This window comes from Gossypium arboreum, chromosome 4 (assembly GCF_025698485.1).
Source record: "Gossypium arboreum isolate Shixiya-1 chromosome 4, ASM2569848v2, whole genome shotgun sequence".
NCBI classification, from domain to species: Eukaryota; Viridiplantae; Streptophyta; class Magnoliopsida; order Malvales; family Malvaceae; genus Gossypium; species Gossypium arboreum.
Window position 1 is genome coordinate 27,663,980 of NC_069073.1, and position 9,190 is coordinate 27,673,169.

The 9,190-nt window shown below is 35.1% G+C and overlaps 1 non-coding gene across 1 annotated transcript; it reads left to right on the forward strand.

The window, feature by feature from the left end:
- The first annotated feature begins 1,401 nt into the window (after nt 1-1,401).
- On the forward strand, nt 1,402-1,507 carry LOC128292478 (small nucleolar RNA R71). Its single transcript, XR_008282463.1, has one exon. It is a non-coding gene; the product is annotated as a small nucleolar RNA R71 (small nucleolar RNA).
- Nucleotides 1,508-9,190: the final 7,683 nt, after the last annotated feature.

Consider the following 9,190-nt stretch of genomic DNA (forward strand, 5'->3'; position numbering starts at 1 on the left):
GCAGTTGCTAAAAAGGGCCTTCCTAAGATTAAGGGAGTGTTGCTATCCTCTTCTATGTCTAGAACAATAAAGTCAACGGGAAATATAAATTTTTCGATTTTAACTAGCACAGCTTTAATAATACCTCTAAGGAATTTTATAGTTTTATCTGCTAATTGAATGCTCATCCTAGTTTATTTGGGTTTCCTGAGACCTAGTTGCTTAAACATTTTTTAAGGCATGACGTTGATACTAGCCCCTAGATCAGCCAATGCATAATTAATATCTAAACTACCAATTAACCAAGGAATAGTAAAGCTCCCTGGGTCTTTTAGTTTGTTGGGTAGTTTATTTTGGAGAATGGCCGAGCAAACTGCGTCCAGTTCCACATGCGACACCTCGTCCAACTTTCGCTTATTTGCTAAAAGCTCCCTTAAAATTTCATTGCATTTGCCATTTGTGATAGAGCTTCAATAAGCGGTAAGTTAATATGTAATTTTTTAAGAGTTTAAGGAATTTACCGAATTGTTCATCTGAGCAGTTTTTCCTTGTCGCCTTGGGGTATGGCACACGAGGTTTATATTCAACAGTCACTGGTTTGTTTTTATTATAATCTACCTTACCTTGACCTTTGCTTACCACAGTTTCTTGCCTCGATTCTGGTCCAGGTTCAACAACTCCTTCGATATCTTGAATATTAATTGCGTTGAGCTGTTCCCTTGGGTTGGGTTTAGTATTACTTGGCAAGCTACCTTGTGGTTGTTCGGAGATTAGTTTGGAGAGCTGGCCTATCTGGGTTTTGAGCCCTTGGATCGATACTTGTTGATTTTTAAGTGCTGTCTCAGTGTTCTGAAAATGAGTTTTCAACACCGAAATAATCTTTGAGAGCATCTCTTCAAGGTTTGGCTTCTTTTCCTATTGGTATGGTGGTAGTTGATAGCCCGGTGATTTCCTTGACCACCCCACGAGAAATTGGGGTGGTTTCTCCAATCTACGTTATAAGTGTTACTATATGGATTGTTTTGAGGTCGAGGATGATTACCCATGTAATTTAATTTCTCGTTATCTATGTTGTGGCCATAAGGTTGGTATTCCGAATGGTTTGTTCCACTTTCACTTGTTCCGCACTGCATTACTGGGTGAACCTGTGAAGAACTAAGAAAACCATCAATTTTCTTATTCAAAAGTTCTACCTGATTAGAGAGCATGGTGACTGAATCGACGTTATAAATGCTAATTATTTTCGTTGGCTTTGTCCTTATGACTTGCCACTGATAGTTATTCAGTGGCATCTCTTCTATAAACTCATAGGCATCTTCTGGTGTTTTGTTGTTGATGGTTCCGCCAGCAGCTACGTCAACCATTTGCCGAGTCGAAGGATTCAGACCATTGTGGAATGTTTCTACTTGGAGCCAAAGCGGTAACCCATGGTGGGGGCATCTTCTTAAAAGGTCCTTGTATCTCTCCCATGCATTGTAGAGTGTTTCTAAATCCATCTGCACAAAAGAAGATATATCATTGTGTAATTTAGCCGTTTTAGCTGGCGAAAAATATTTTAGTAAAAATTTTTCGGTCATTTGTTCCCAAGTAGTAATTGACCCTCTTGGTAACGAGTTCAACCACTGTTTAGCCTTGTTCCTCAATGAAAAGGGAAACAACCGAAGACGAATGGCATCATAAAAAATGCCATTGATTTTAAATGTATCGCATAGTTCTAAAAAGTTGGCTAAATGAGCGTTGGGATCCTCATCCTGCAAACCATCAAACTGAACAAATTACTGTATCATTTGAATAGTGTTAGGTTTTAATTCAAAAGTATTTTCAGCTACAGCAGGTCTAACTATGCTCGATTTAGTTCCTATTAAAGAGGGTTTAGCATAATCATACATAGTGCGTGGAGCAGGATTTTGATTAGCCGTAATTGTAGGAGGTAGCTGATTGCCTTGGTTTTCAACCATCTCTTCGGTTGGGGGTTGAGTATCGTCTTCTAGCTCGTTCTTCGTGTATCTTAAGCTTCGCCTTATTTCTTTTTGGTTTCTACGTACTGTGTGATCAATTTCTTCGTCAAAAAGTAATGGTCCCAACGAGTTTCTTCTAGTCATAAACTATGAAAACCTGCCAAGAGAAGGAAAAAGTAAGTTAATAAATAATAAAAAAATTAAATTAAATTGCAAGAAAAATAAATGGCTAAAGTAATAAAAATTAAGCGTTCCTAATATCTTAGTTCCCCGGCAACGGCGCCAAAAACTTGATCGCGTTATTTCATGATAGGTTTTAAATATTTATAATTAATTGTTCTTAAAACTAACTATTATCACGATGTAGGCAAGTGTACCTATCGAACAGTAGTATAGTTTTAGCAAGACTGGATTGTCAAACCCAAAGGAACTAAAAGTACTAGTAATGACTGTCTTTTTTATTATCTATCCTAAGAATAATAGGGTTTTGTTTTAATTAACTAATTATCTAAACTAAGAACTCACAGAGAAAAAAATTGGGGAATTGCTTTTGGGAAAAATCGATTGACTTAAGACAATACCTAAGGAAAAATCCACCTAGACTTTACTTGTTATTCTGGCTTCGAATCGGACGATTTATTCATTCAACTTGTTCCGTAGAGATCCCTAAGTTATGTTATTATCCCTATTCAAGACTAATAACGTCTAATCCCTAGATTGAATAATCGAGACTTTTCTCTAATTAACACTCTAGGGTTGTATTAACTCGATCTAGGATCCCCTTATTAGGTTTCACTCTAATCTAGCAAAATCTTGTCACCTTATGCCTAGGTGCGCAATCAACTCCGCTTAATTATGATAAATATACCTTAGACAGGGTCTATTCCTCCTATGAATAAGAGCTTATCTTGAATCAGTATCCTGGGATATCAAAACAAGAATTAAGAACACATAATTAAGAACAAGTTAAATATTTATCATACAATTTAGAAAATAATAACAAGATTCGTCTAAAGAAAACCCAAAACTCCTAAAGGGGAATTGAGGAAAGATCTTCAGTCTTGATGATGAATCTAGCTTCTGAGATGAATCAATCGACTTCCTTGGAGTAATTCTTTACTCCATATTTTGTGTGTCCTCTTTTCTCCTCTTCTAGGGTGTATTCATAGGCTTTGGACTGCCTATGAGCCCCCAAAAGTAGCCTTTTTCAAATTGGACTTAACTTGGGCTCGGTAGGGACACGCCTATGTGACACGCCCGTGTGCGATTACTTCAGGCCGTGTTCGAGCCTATTAGAATGGCATGGGCATGTGCTATACCCGTGTGAGTTGTGCTTCGATTCTGCCAGATTAACACGGCCGTGTGGTCTACCCGTGTGAGGAAGTCTAGGCCGTGTTAAGTTCGTACTTTGGCCCATTTTCTCTGTTTTTGGCCTGTTTCTCGTTCCTTTTGCTCTCCTATGCTCTCCTAAGTATAAAACATGAAATTAAAGCATTAGGAGCATCGAATTCACTAATTCTAATGGAACATCTTCCATAAAATACGTTAAACATGGGGTAAAAATATGTATAAATTACGGTTTGTCACGAAGGTAGTGTGCGACAGTAATGGTGGTGTGTGGAAGTGATAACGGCTATGTACGGCAGCGACATTGATGCTCCGGCGATCTCTTTGCGGCGGGTATAAAAGATTTCGACAAAAGGGAAGGAGAATTAGGGTTTCTTTCGAGATTTGAGGTTGACGGCACAAGAGAAAAGTTTAAAGATTTTTTGGGTTTAAGCAAATAACTTTGATGGATATGAAAAATAGTAGAATGAAGAGGGGTTTATATAGGGAAAAATTAAGGCAACATGTAGCAAAAACTTAGCTACATTATGGTTACTTGGATGGCAAAAATTGGAAGTGGCGGAAATAGGTGTGGAGTTTTCCCCCTTTTTGTTGTCTTAGGCTCAAATTCAGACTGTATCTTATTAAGAAAACTGATTAGTACTTGGGCCAAATTTGACCCCTTTTATTAACATAAAAATTTAAAATGTAAACAAAACAAATGAAACTAAAAAATTTTAAATCTTAATTAGAAAATTTCTTTTCAATAAATTACATTAAATTAATTCCCAAGAAAGGTTGGAGGGGTTACAGTGGTTCCGCTTAAGTTCCAATCTTCTTAGACAAAATTAATTAAATTTACTAAATTAAGTAAATAAATCATATTTATTTATTTATTTACAAAACAAGTTTATGAAAAATCAAGGGTATGTTAATTTGAACGAGGATTCAAAGCGCTCAACGTTACCATCCCAATAATGTTTGAGATGTTGACCATTGACTTTGAACATACCTCCGTAATTGTCTTATAATTCAACAGCTCCATAAGGATAAACTCGATAGATGGTATAAGGTCCTTTCCATCAGGATTTCAGCTTCCCAGGAAATAACTTCAGCCTTGAATTAAACAACAAAACCTTCTGACCTTCTTTAAACTCGCGAGGTCGTATATGACTATCATGCCATCTTTTTTATCTTTCTTTATACATTTTGGCATTCTCATAAGAAAACAACCTCATCTCTTCCAACTCATCCAATTGTAACATCCATCTCTTATTGCTTGCATAAGATCAAAATTCAACTTCTTAAAAGCCCAGTGAGCTCTATTCTCCAACTCTAATGGAAAATGACATGCCTTCCCAAAAACCAACCAATAAAGAGTCATTCCTAACAGTGTCTTAAATGATGTTCGATAAGCCCATAATGCATCATCGAGCCTTCGAGACGAATCTTTTCTACTAGGGCGTACTACTTTTTCCAGGATACCTTTGATTTCACAGTTCACTCTTTCAACTTGCCCATTGGACTGGGGGTGATAAACAGTAGCAATTTTGTGCTGCACATCATATTTGTCAAGCAACCACTTAAGCCAGTTGTTCACAAAATGGGAACCTTCATCACTAATAATAGCTCTTGGTGTCCCAAATCGTGTAAACACATGCTTATGTAGGAATCGCATAACTATCTTAGCATCATTTGTAGGGTATGCTTTAGCTTCAACCCACTTGGATACATAGTCCATAACAACGAAGATGTATTTGTTCCCACACGAAGAAGGAAACGGGCCTAAAATGTCAATGCCTCATACGTCAAATAATTCAATCTCCAGAATATTTGTTAAAGGCATTTCATTCCTTCTTGATATGTTTCCGCTTCTTTGGCATCTATCATAGTTCTTCACATAGGCATAAGCATCTTTAAATAGTGTAAGCCAAAAGAAACTTTCTTGCAAAACCTTAGCTGCAGTACGTGAACCACCAAATTGTCCCCAACTTGGAGATGAATGACAATGATATTAGATTTCAACAGCCTCACTTTCAGCTACACACTTTCGGATTATATTATTTTCACACTGTTTAAACAAAAATGGGTCTTCCCAGAAATAATACCGACTATCATGAAGGAAATTCTTCCTTTGTTGGTATGTCATTTCTTGAGGAATTATTCCACATGCAAGATAATTGGCAAAAGTAGCAAACTAAGGTGTTTCATCAATTTGACTCACCTCAAATAAGTGTTCATTTGAGAAATTCTCGTTGATAGACACATGTGATTGAGTTACCTCATCTTGCTCCAACCTCGACAGATGATCAGCTACTTGATTTTCAACACCTTTTCTGCCTTGGATCTCAAGGTCAAGTTCTTAGAGTAATGGTATCCAACGAATTAGCCTTGATTTTTCATCTTTCTTCGTAAGCAAGAATTTAATGGTCGTAAGCAAGATATGAGTGAATTTTTTCAAAAGCAAAAACTATAGCAAACAGTTCCTTTTCAGCTACCGTATAATTGAGTTGGGCTCCCATCAATGTTTTACTTGCATAGTAAATGGGGTGGAACACTTTATTTTTTCTTTGACCCATCACAGGTCCAAAAGTATAATCACTTGCATCGCACATCAACTCAAAAGGTGTGCTCCAATTGGGTTTAATGATTATTGGGGCTAAGATTAACCGTTTTTTTAGCTTTTCAAAAGCTTCTAAACATGCTTTGTGTAACATCTTGAATTAGGACCTAGTCGAAACAGTGGTTTTGGGACCACAAATCCGATGTAAGAAAACTTATTTTTATTATATTTTTGTGGTCTACAATTTCACGGGATGATTTCGTGAAAATTTTGTTCGAAAATTTTGACGTTTGGGCACTCAATTTAGTCAAAAGGACAAATTGTAAAAAGTGCAAAAGTTGAGTTCTACATGTTAGAGGTGTCAAATTGATTTGAAATTTTAAATTTGAGATCCTTAATTGCTAATTAAACCATTGGTTAATTGTTGGACAAAAATAGACATGAAATGGGTGAAATAGAATATTTTTAAGTTAGGGGAATTTTGGTAATCTAATAATTAAAAGAATTAAAAAGGGAAAATAAGCCAAAATTGTCCATCTTCTTCCCCATTCAGTCGAAATTTGCATGGAAGCCATGGCTAGGGTTTGGTTCAAGCTTCCAAGCTCATTTGTAAGTGATCCCGAGCCGCATTTTTAATGTTCTTTACATTTTTGAAGTCCCGATAACTCGATTTAGCTATTTCCACCATTATTTTAAGCTAGAGTTTGAGTTTAAAAATTTACAATGGATGAAATGCATGTGTTTTGATGTTTAATGGTAGAATATGAATGCTTGGTGTGTAATAAATGACTTTTACTGAGTGATTTTTGATGAAATTAGAAAAAAGGACCGTTTTGTAAAAGTTACAAAATTTGTCATAAAAGTGTGATTGAGTGGAAATTAGGGGCTACTATAGTTATGAAAATGGTTTGGCTAGGCTTAAAGTACAAAGAAATTGAATCAAAATCATTTTATGAGCATTGAGGAAAAAGTGCAAATATGTGAAAGTTTAAGGGTCAAAATACAAATTTGTAAAAGTATGATTTTTGGACCCATATGAATAATGTGACAAATTAGTAAGCTAAATGTGATATTATAGATTAAGGAAAATGAGATTCAGGCATAGATTAGAAATGAGTGAGATTATGGACTAAATCGGAATAAATAACCGTGCTCGCTTTCGAGGTAAGTTTGTATGTCAATAATAATGCAATAATTGTTTATGCTTGAACTTAAATTGATGTGTTAACATTATGTGGTGAATATTTATATAGTTCCTATGATGATTGTATTATGTGTCAAAAGCCTAAATGTTATTATGAACAATGCCATGATTATTTCATGAATATGAGAATGGTGAATTTGCAAGCATGAATGATATTACGGTCATTATCATGACGATACGAACAAGTACGATGAAGATGCTATATGCAATGAAAAAAACCCCATTTGAACCTTGGGAATAGTTTAGGATACAAGTGACAAGTCACTAGGAATTAAGAAATTCGAGCTCATTGAATGGTCCGAGTTCGTGATATATGTAAGAATTCGAACTTGTTGAGTGGTCCAAGTTCGTGATATATGTAGCATCCGAGCTCCTTGAGTGGTCTGAGTTCATTTTAGATGTGAGCATCCAAGCTCGTTGAATGGTCCGAGTTCATAATGGATGCGATACATGTAACATCTGAGCTCGTTGAGAGGTTCGAGTTCATTATGGATGTGTTACATGTTATAAGGTAGCTTTGGCTACATATGTTTATATGGCACTTATGTGCAAGTTTCCGTGTATCCAATAGTATTCCAAGTGTTCAACGGGTATTATAACAAATGATGTGACAAAAGTCCTAAGATGGGCATGGTAATGAAGGTAAAGTTATTCGATATGCTACAGATACGTACAGGTATGTATGTTATACTAATGAGTAATGCTTTGTTACAAGATGATATATGAAAAAAGGTATATTCATGTATATGTATATGAATATTTGATTAATGAGCTAGAATGCTTGAATGATGAACAATCTTGGTGATTATGTTATTATGCCATCATATGATAGTTATCATGATATTGCACTAAAATAGTTTTGAACTTTAGCACTTATGTGATTTCCAAAATCTACCAAAAATTGTGGAAATTGAATTAGAAACTGAATAAGATTAAAGCTTATTGAATCTAGTTTCACATAGAAGAAATGGTATAAGCAAAAGAGTTTCATATTATGAGATATTTGAACTTTTGTAAGATAGAGTCAGAGTGCTTTCAGGCTCCCCTTCCTCAACTTTGGAAAATCACTAAAAATTGTACAAAAATTATTATGGGTTAGAATTTATAATAAATTCTTAATGAGTCAATTTTCAAGATAAACTGGCAGGAACATTAATCAAATCCTGTACTAAGAGATAATCAATTTTTAGTAAAGAAGTGTCAAAGCTGTCAAATAGCAGAACATGGGTGACTTTAAAGAATAACATTTACTTATTTTCTTATAAAAAAATTCTTAAAATTTTATGACAAGAAGATATGTGAGTCTAGTTTCAGGGAAAATTAGTCGATCTTGATTTGGAGTTCTGTATCTCCAGATATAAATAATTTAGTGACTATGACTTGAGAAAACAGCATGACCAAAATATAAGTAAAAGTATAACTATGGTTATATTACCATGGAATCATGTTGATAATTTGCTTATTATTTTTATTATGGACTTACTAAGCTTTAAGCTTACTCCCTCCTCTCCATTTCTTTAGTGTTGTCAGGTCGGCTCTGGGTTGGAGATCGCTAGAGTCATCATCACACTATCAGGCTACCATCTTTGGAGTATTGTTGAATCTTAATGTCTTTAAGTGAGTGACATGTATAGGGACTTAGTCATTATAATGTGTATTCTTTTGATTTGGCCAAGATGTTGGCTTAAATTGATTCATTGTGTTTAGCCATGAGATGTGCCTTGTATGGGTTATGGCTTGTAAGCCTATTTATCCAAGCAATTTATTAATGCCTTGTGACGAGGCCATGTGATTATAATTGTGTGACATTAATGGTTAGTATTACGGTATGTATGCTTGATGAATGTATTATGACCAAACGAAGTGGTCATAATCAGAGAATAAAAGTGTGACATGGCAATAAGTCAATAATGCTTGAACATGAAATTGGTGTGGAATGACTTAGGCAAGCTTGGTATAAATGTATAAGTAATAATCAAAATGACATGTTCAATTGATTGTGAATTGGTGTGTTTAGACTTAGTATAAAATAAGTAAGCGAAACACATGTATGATGATCACAATTAAGTCTTAATGGAGGATGTTTAATCATTTACTTGATGCTATATTGTATGTGTCTATAATGTATTTAAGTATGTGAGGTATTAATGGTAACAAAAA